Raw genomic sequence first — 10,432 nt, forward strand, 5'->3', positions numbered from 1 at the left:
TGTATTTTTTAGTCTTACAATGGTTTCTGTATCAACCGAAGAGCTAGAGTATGCAGGGTCGGACGAACACCTAATATTATCGAAATTTTTTTTTGTGTGGCATCCATAGAAATGACCTCTATTTACAGGACCCGAAACTTTTTTTCATAACTCATTCTGTACATGCTGGGGTATTGGGTCACCCTGACTTTCAGGAGGCTGACTACTACGATACTCACCAACAAGACGCCTAAATTCGTCCTATATTCGAAGTAAAGTTAATACTAACAGTCAAAAAATAGTAAAGTAGTTATAATTGAATAATATCAACTTCGAGAAAAAGATTTATAAATTCAAAATTTGTTTCTTATGTGGATAGCTTTTGCACAAGGTTCAACCCAGACATCTTTATCAGTCGGGTTCTTTTTCTTTCTCAGACGAGTCTCCTCGAAAATCTCATCATTTGGTAGTTTCCTACCCTGTTCTTTTTCCTGCATATGAAAAAATTATCAATGTTCAAATATTAAAAAAATTTAAATAGACACAAAGAATTAAAACTGTAAAAGTTACATACCAATTTTTCCTTCACAACAAAAGTACTTCTGGCACCCGCAGTATGTTGGGAGCCACCCTACAATTGGTATTCTGGACTATTCCAATGTCGCTGATACGGTAGCCACATGGGTTGAGGAATCCACTTAGGTTTTACCAATTTCCTTCTAGCATAATCCAAGAGATCGTTAAATCTAGCTCTATATCTTATGAAAAAGTTCTTCTTTATAAGAAATTGATTTGCATCATCCTACCAGTAAAATTTCTACAACCAAAATATAATATTCAATCTTGTGTTCTAACAAATTATTAGTAAGTAGTCGATAAGTTAAATCCTTACCTTAAATTCTTCAAACATTCTCTCCCTGTCAAGTTCTGGAACCATTTGCCAGTTGGTCCATTCGCCGTTGAAGTGTCGACTAATGCATATTTGCGCCGTTTGTCCAACTCCAGCATCCGGCCTAAACCTACAACACAAAATTAAACAGTAATTTCATCGAGAACAATGAAAAAATGAGGAACGTTATTATATTTAGAAATCTTACCTTCTTGCAACTAGAATAATATAAATCCTCGCAGAATCATCTCTGCCTCCTGGATGCCTAGTAAGTGATGGTGGATGCACTAGCGTGGGCAGATCTGAAGCAGTAGATGGAGTGCCTCCAAGCTGAAGATCCAATAACCCAATAGATCCAGCAGAATTACTGTGCGAAGCTGCGTGACTGCTGCAGGAGGGTATCGATGATGGTAGATGTTAGGAGGGGTCAGCGGCCGTCCGATAGTACTGTGCTGGCGGTGGAACGGTCATGGAGCAGAATGGGTTGAATTAGACCCATTTCGTAGCCCTACATGCGTAGGAGTAGGTATCAAATCCTCGGACGACCTAGAATATAAGGGTCGTCCTGTCCCATCAGAACACTGGCCCTCAGATATGTGAATACCTGTCCGTCGTCTATAAGGAGAAAGTTGTTTTTTCTTTTGTAGTTTCGTAGTATCTGTCTTTCCCTTACCTTCCCTTACCTCTGTCATCTCTTCCTGACATCTAATTTATGTTAACAAGTAGTTAGTTCCTACAACATGAATATATATATAAGAAAACATTCCAAGAAAGTAATTTCAAGTTACTAATTCACATTTCAAATCGCTCCAACAACACGAAATATAGACAAGAATATTTTTATTACTATATAAATCATGGAAAAGTGAAAACAACAAACTTAAACAGTATATTACATATCAATCTTAAATAAGAAACATAAAAGTAAATATATAGTACAAAGAATCAATACATCAATACATAATAAATACAACCTACACAACTAATCCTCCTCTTCTGAAGACTCTCCACTAAACCATTTACCCTCTTCGGAGGTTTCCTCATCTCCTACCCACTCAGCCTCTTCTTCGGCAATATTAACTTCTTCAAATATATTTTTCGGGTGATTCAAACCGTCAACTAATTCAACGTCCATTAGCTGGTGATCAATCTGCATTTTATTTTGATACGTAGTCTCCAGAACATTCTCAACTTTCACCCGGCCTATAGGCTTTGTTTTGATTACAGCCCACCAATCAGACTTGTCATTGCTCAACGGATAATGAGCATAATACACTTGTTTAGCATTTTGCGCTAGAACAAATGGATCATAAATAGGATACGACCTATTGTTCTTCACTTCAATGATTTTATACTCCTTATGTACTCTTGTGCCTGCTGTGCTTGGATCAAACCACTTACATCGAAAGAGGATAATTTTTTTTATTGGGAAACCAGCATACTCCAGTTCTAATATCTTGTGTATGATGCCAAAGTAATCAACATCATCATCACCCTTAACCCAAACACCACTATTGTTTGTTTTCCTTGACCTGGAGTGTTGTTTGGTGGAAAAATTAAACCCATTTATTTTGTATTGAGATATTACATTAGCTTCGACTGGACCCAAAGAAATATCTTTCAAGAGATTATCGTATGTGGCTGTATTTGGTGAATGGTGTACCTACAAATATCATACATATATATATTTTAGTTGAGGAATGTGTAAATGTTTAAACTTTGTAGAAACATTAATACACTGACGAACCTCATTTTTAAACCATGATGCAAAGGATGCATACAGTTGATTTTTGTGGAATTGTGTCTTAAATAAACTGAACATCCAACATGGGATACAGAATTAGTTTCTTTAAGGGAATGAGTAAACCAAAAAGATATGTTAAAATTTGAATCTCCTTACTTCAGAAAGGGCTCAATTTCGGGGCAATTCAGCAAGATATTCAAAGTTGCTGATTTGCGCTCCGTGGGAGTGGGCTGGCGAGGTATGATTTTTTTAGCCTTATAACCAGATTGATTGAAAATTGATATCGGTTGCAAATGAGGCTCATTCACATCGTCCTGATGATGATTCGATCGGTTTCTTGAACAAGAAACTTCATCACGAAAGTAGTATAAACAAAATTGAGAAGTTTCTCTTGCAAGATATGCCTCAACTATAGATCCTTCCACCCTATGTTTGTTTTTGGGACCCCTTTTCAATTTTCCAATTGCCCTGTACAATCTTAAGGTTAGATGTTTACTATCTTTAAAAAAGATATGTATGCATTTAAATACGTTGCAAATGGTTACCGTTCAAATGGATACATCCACCTAGTTTGAACTGGATCACCTAGCCGAGCTTCGTGCACAAGGTGAATGAAAAGATGTTCCATCACATCGAAGAATGGTAGCGGAAAAATCTTCTCCAGCTTGTTGATGATAACAACAATATTACTTTTCATTCGTGCCAGATTTTCTTCTGTTAATGTGGTGGCACATAAGTCTTTGAAGAAAAAACTAATCTCTGCTATTGGTTTCCATATGTTTTCAGGTAAACCAATAATAGCAATTAGAAGTAATTGCTCCATGAAAACATGACAAACATGGCTTTTCATTCCATGCAAGATTCCTTGAGTCATATCAACCCTCTTTCCCAAATTTGAGGCATATTCATCGGGCATCTTCAAACTTTAAACCCACTCACATATTAGACGTTTTTGGTCCAACTTAAATGTAAAACTAGCCTTGGGCTTAAGAACATTGCCGTTGGCCCCTGTTGTAAGTGTAATTCTTTGCGGTTGCAATATTCTGGTAAGTCAAGTCTAGCCTTAGGATTATCCTTTATTTTGCCGGTGACATCCATAGCTGTGTTGAACAAGTTGTCAAAGTAGTTCTTCTCAGTATGCATGGCATCAATATTATTTCTAAGTAAATTATCTGGCCAATATTCTAACTCCCAAAATATACTTTGCTCAGTCCAGTTATACGAAACGCCATATCCATCAAGCCTGTACAATCGTTCCTCGCTGGCTTTAGGCAAATCCTAAACTATTTCCCAGACGTCATGACCAACAGTATTGGAGGTTGGCTATCATGTTCCCTTCTATTCCTTCTGAAGGCATTCTTGAGTCTCTTAAATTCATAATCAGGTGGCAAGAAACAACGATAACAATCAAACCATGAATTTTTCATGCCATGTCTTAATGTGAAAGATTTTGTTTCTTCCATGCAGTATGGACAAGCCAGCTTTCCGGCGGTCATCTACCCTGACAACATTCCATAAGCAGGAAAATCATTAACAGTCCACATTAGATATGCACGCAGATTGAAATTCTGTTAAAGAGAGATATCCCATGTTTCAACCCTCTCATGCCATAAAATCTGAAGTTCATCTATCAAAGGTTGCAAGTACACATCTATTTCGCTTTTTGGATTACGGGGGCCATGAATAACATAATTCAGAAATATATAGGGACTAGTCATCAACATTTCAAGAGAAAGATTATAAGGAGTGATAAATACAGGCCAACATGAATATGGCGCACCACCAACTAAAAAAGGAGAGAACCCATCCGCACATAATCCCAATCGAATGTTTCATGGCTCAGCTGCAAAATCTGGATAAGTTGCATTAAAATGCTTCCAAGTGTCTCCATCAGATGAATGACACATAACACCAGGGGGCCTTCTATTTTCACTATGCCATCTCATATGAGGAGCTGAGCTATAGGAAGCATACAACCTCTTCAACCTCGGTATAAGAGGTAATAATGCATTGCTTTAATAGCAATTTGCTTCCTAGTAGAACCACGCATATATCTAGAGTGCTGAAAAAACTTACAGAAATCTAGGTTAGCATCTCCCTTAAAGTATAACATGCATCCATTTTCACAACAATCAATTCTAACCGAGAAGAGACCTAACATTGACACCAATCTTTTTACCTTATAGAAAGAATCAGGAACCTCCAAGCCGGGGTGAACTAACTCTCTAATAAAGTTTATAATTGAGTCCATTCCTCCTTCTGTAATACTCTAATCAGATTTAATACTTAATAATCTAATAGCAACAGACAAATGAGAGTGCGAACACCCGTAAAAAAAGGATGACTAGTAGCCTGTAATTCTTAGTAGAAATTGCCCGCTTCGCTATTAGGAACATCTTCAATATTTTTCCTAAAGTCTACCCTGTGTTGCAACCCAAAATCATCGTGCACCATTTCTGTCATCCTAGTATCTTGATATTCATTCTGCCCTGCAGACCTACTACTTTCTCCAACAACAAAGTTATTTTACGCAGTATCACCATGAATACCACACATTCTTAAAAAGTCCTCGTGAAACCCCTTTCTATAAAGATGTCCCTTTACAACTTCTTCACTTACAAGATTTATACCATTACATCTAACACAAGGACAATGAATTACCCAAAAACATGTCCAAACATCAAGTGTCTTAGCATGTTCAACAAATCTTTCAACACCCTCAACAAATTCCTCCCTAATACCCATTCTATTATCATTGTTCCGCTGGTATATCCAGCTATAATCAGGTTCCATCTACACAATCAATAGAATTCAACTAATTAGATCAAGTCACAAAAACATAACCATTTTAAAGCGCCTAAGTCACCGAACAAATCAAATTCTAAACAATAAAATCCCATTCAAAGTCCCTTGACATAACCATTTTCAAGCGACTAAGTCACCGAACAAACCAAATTCTAAACAACAAAATTCCATTTAAAGTCCCTAAACTTAACCATTTTCAAGCGACTAAGTTGCCGAACAAGTCACATTAAAAACAAAAAAATCATCTCTAAAGTCCCCAGACTTAACCATTTTCAAGCGTCCAAGACACCGAACAAACCAAATTCTAAACAACCAAATCCCATGAAAAGTCCCCTAGACTTAACCATTTTCAAGCGACTAAGTCACCGAACAAACCAAATTCAAAACAACAAAATCCCATTTAAAGTCCTTATACTTAACCATTTTCAAGTGCCTAAGACATCGAACAAACTAAATTCTAAACAACCAAATGCCATGCAAAGTCCCTAGACTTAACCATTTTCAAGCGCCTAAGTCACCGAACAAACCAAATTCAAAACAACAAAATTCCATTTAAAGTCCCTAGACTTAACTATATTGAAGCGCCTAAGTCACCGAACAAACCAAATTCTAAACAACAAAATCCCGTTCAAAGTCCCTAGACTTAACCATTTTCAAGCGACTAAGTCATCGAACAAACCAAATTCTAAACAACAAAATCCCATTGAAAGTCCCTAGATATAACCATTTTCAAGCGACTAAGTCACCGAACAAACCAAATTCTAAACAACAAAATCCCATTCAAAGTCCCTAGATATAACCATTTTCAAGCGACTAAGTTACCGAACAAACCAAATTCTAAACAACAAAATCCCATTTAAAGTCCCTAGACTTAACCATTTTCAAGCGCCTAAGTCACCGAACAAACCAAATTCAAAACAACAAAATTCCATTTAAAGTCCCTAGACTTAACTATATTGAAGCGCCTAAGTCACCGAACAAACCAAATTCTAAACAACAAAATCCCGTTCAAAGTCCCTAGACTTAACCATTTTCAAGCGACTAAGTCATCGAACAAACCAAATTCTAAACAACAAAATCCCATTGAAAGTCCCTAGATATAACCATTTTCAAGCGACTAAGTCACCGAACAAACCAAATTCTAAACAACAAAATCCCATTCAAAGTCCCTAGATATAACCATTTTCAAGCGACTAAGTTACCGAACAAACCAAATTCTAAACAACAAAATCCCATTTAAAGTCCCTAGGCTTAACCATTTTCTGAACAAGTCACATTAAAAATGAAAAAATCACCTCTAAAGTCCCTAGACTTAACCATTTTCAAGCGCCTAAGACACCGAACAAACCAAATTATAAACAACCAGATCCCATTCAAAGTTCCTAGACTTAACCATTTTCAAGAGCCTAATTCACCGAACAAACCAAATTCAAAACAACAAAATCCCATTTAAAGTCCCTAGACTTAACCATTTTCAAGCGCCTAAGTCACCGAACAAACCAAATTCTAAACAACCAAATGCCATGCAAAGTCCCTAGACTTAACCATTTTCAAGCGCCTAAGTCACCGAACAAACCAAATTCAAAACAACAAAATTCCATTTAAAGTCCCTAGACTTAACTATTTTGAAGCGCCTAAGTCACCGAACAAACCAAATTCTAAACAACAAAATCCCATTTAAAGTCCCTAGACTTAACCATTTTCAAACGACTAAGTCGCCGAACAAGTCACATTAAAAACAAAAAAATCACCTCTAAAGTCCCTAGAGTTAACCATTTTCAAGCGCCTAAGACACCGAGCAAACCAAATCCCATGAAAAGTCCCTAGACTTAACCATTTTCAAGCACCTAAGTCACCAAACAAACCAAATTCAAAATAACAAAATCCCATTTAAAGTCCCTATACTTAACCATTTTCAAGCGACTAAATCGCCGAACAAGTCACATTATAAACAAAAAATCACCTCTAAAGTCCCTAGACTTTGCCGTTTTCAAGCGACTAAGTCACCGAACAAACCAAATTCTAAACAATAAAATCCCATTCAAAGTCCCTAGACTTAACCATTTTCAAGTAACTAAGTCACCAAACAAGTCACATTCTAAACAAAAAATCACCTCTAAAGTCCCTAGACTTAACCATTTTCAAGTGACTAAGTCACCAAGCAAACCACATTCAAAATGAATACATCACCTCTAAAGTCCCTAGACATAACCATTTTCAAGTGACAAAGTCACCAAACAAGCTACATTCAAAATAAAAAAAATCCCCTTTAAAGTTCCTAGACTTAACCACTTTCAACCTACAATGTCACCCTTAAAGTACCTACACTTAATCATTTTCAACCTACCAAGTCACCAAATATAATCACATTCAAAACAAAAAAACACCTACCAAGTCCCTACACATTCAAAACCAAGCCTTGACCTTTCATTCCTAATGATACAAGATCAAGTTCACAATACAATTTTCAAGCAACAACAAGACCAACAAGATGTCAAGAAAAATGCTAGTGAATCACACAAGGCCACACACGGCTTCAAAAGACTTCAATATGAACAATGAAAAAAAGATAACAACAATAGTGAATCGCACAAGTCCCTACACGGCTTCACTATGTCAATATACCTTTGATATTTTCCTTAATTTCTTGATATTTCAAACTGGAAACTTCAATCTTCTTATAGATTCTCTCACGGGAAACTACAATATTAAAAATGATGCGCTTAGCAAATTAAAAGATATACTACTACAATTTTCTCCAAAATACCCATCTACACCCAAAAGTTAAGGAAAAGAATGATGCCTTTGGCGTATGTAAAATAGTACTCATTTCACTACTTATACATAGAGAGAGGAAATATTTGTGGCCGACTTTAATCTATGTTGCTCGGACTTGTTCTTCCAAACTTATTGATATTTTAAACTAACAACCCATGTATTTCTCTATGAAAACAGTAAGGATACAAATAGTAATTAATTAGCAGGGAACTTCACTATTGAGAATAAAGCCATCAACTCCAACAATAAACAATATCTTAGTCAAACATAGATATTTATGCATTTTGAAATAAGCGAAGACGTGTAAGCTTACAATCTTAGCAAAATAGCAGAAAAACTCAAGTCCAAGTTCCCTAACCTTAAGATAGCAACTTCAATCAAATACATGAAGTAGAGCAGTCGGTCTATGTATCTAAATGATTTGATGAAGAATAATTACAAACAACCAAACTTTCAACAAGGAAAACACAAGCATGTAAATAACCTTGAGCAACAATCAACCACAAAATTTTCACCAAAGTTGAGCCATTCACATAACAGCCCTCTATTGAAAAGTTATCTATTTTCACATAAGAGAAATAGTTGGCCATATAATTAGTTCCAAACAGAAAGAATGAAAAGTCAATCAATTTTACCATGAATTAGATAGATTATTCCAAAGGAAATACGCAATGTGACCAAACCAAGCGCAGAAAGAATTGTTCTTTGTTTTCATTACTTCGTTTCAACTTTTCCTACTTTCAAATTTGTGAACTAAAAGAAAAACATAGGTAAAGAAAGTTTTTGGAGATTACCGGAGCTAGGGGAGGCGAGAAACAGCGGCACACGATGGTAGACGATAGTAGAGAGTTGAAGTGTGGCTTTGATTTGGAGATTTTATGTGTTTGTGAGCGTTTTTGAACTGGGCGGGTGGGGGGGGGGGGTTTCTGATTTGGGGATTTAATAGATTAATGTGGACGGGTCGGGTTGGGATTTTATTTATTCAACATATTTTTTTTAATATTTTATGAAAATCGACCACTTGCGGTCTGTTTTCCAAAAATTTCAAAAAACCGACCATATGTGGTTGGTTTTGAGGAAATTTTTGGAAAATCGACCACAAGATAAAATATTTTAAAAAAATATTCTAATTAGTTAAAATATAGCTTTTTAATAAATAAGTTTAAAAAAATTATTAAACAATTAATTATTTAATTAAATTAATTAAAATTTTACAAAATTGATCACAAAGTAAAATACGTATTTTGAAGTTACTATTATTTTATTAAAAAAATAAAATAAAATATTTTATGATATCATTCATAATTAATTATTATATAAGTCATTTCAGTATAACAAATTAATAATATTTAATTAAAAAATAAAATAGACATAAATAATAAATTACCTTTTGATGATTTTTATAAGTCATTTAAGTATAAAATATTAGTAATATTTAATAAAAATAATAAAATAGGCATGAAACGATTTTTTTTTTTTGATGTTTTCAAATAACTTGAAGTCTTATATGGAATCACTTTAAAAAAATTTCACAAGTATTTATTATGATAATTTTACTATGTCACTTCTAATTAGTAGAATAAAAAAATATTATAAATCAGAATAATTAAAAATTTAAATTATTTTAAAAAAATAATTGATTATCATTGGCACAAAAGTTTGAATAACTTAAAATATTGTTATACAAATTTCATCAATCTAAATATAATAATATATGTCTAACTTAGAATTTATCAACCAAATGAACAAAAATTTTAATTCAATGATAGAATTATACAAGACGTAGAATTTTTAAGGATCAATATTGGCCTGTGCGTAGCACGACCTAAACCCACTAGTATATATATATATATATATATGTATATAATATCGTAATTAAAAGTTAATTAACAAAAAATTTATCGGAATTTACAAAACTCATTGATATACATATATACCTCGCTCGTAAAACAACGTGTTAATCAAATAAATTATTGATTATTTTTGTTACGTTAATTTGCGTGTGTCTACATTATATTGACACAAAATAGTATATCTATTTCATCACTACACGAGATATACGTATATATAAATATATTCAATTGCCTATCAACATTTAAAGACATACTATATACATCACATACCCGATTTTAATACCCCATAATAATATACAACATATTTCACAGAAACTCAGTTGAATTATCGGTTGGTTTATCTTATATCATTAATATACCTTCACTATATAATATGTATATACT

Source organism: Capsicum annuum, chromosome 7 (assembly GCF_002878395.1).
Source record: "Capsicum annuum cultivar UCD-10X-F1 chromosome 7, UCD10Xv1.1, whole genome shotgun sequence".
NCBI classification, from domain to species: Eukaryota; Viridiplantae; Streptophyta; class Magnoliopsida; order Solanales; family Solanaceae; genus Capsicum; species Capsicum annuum.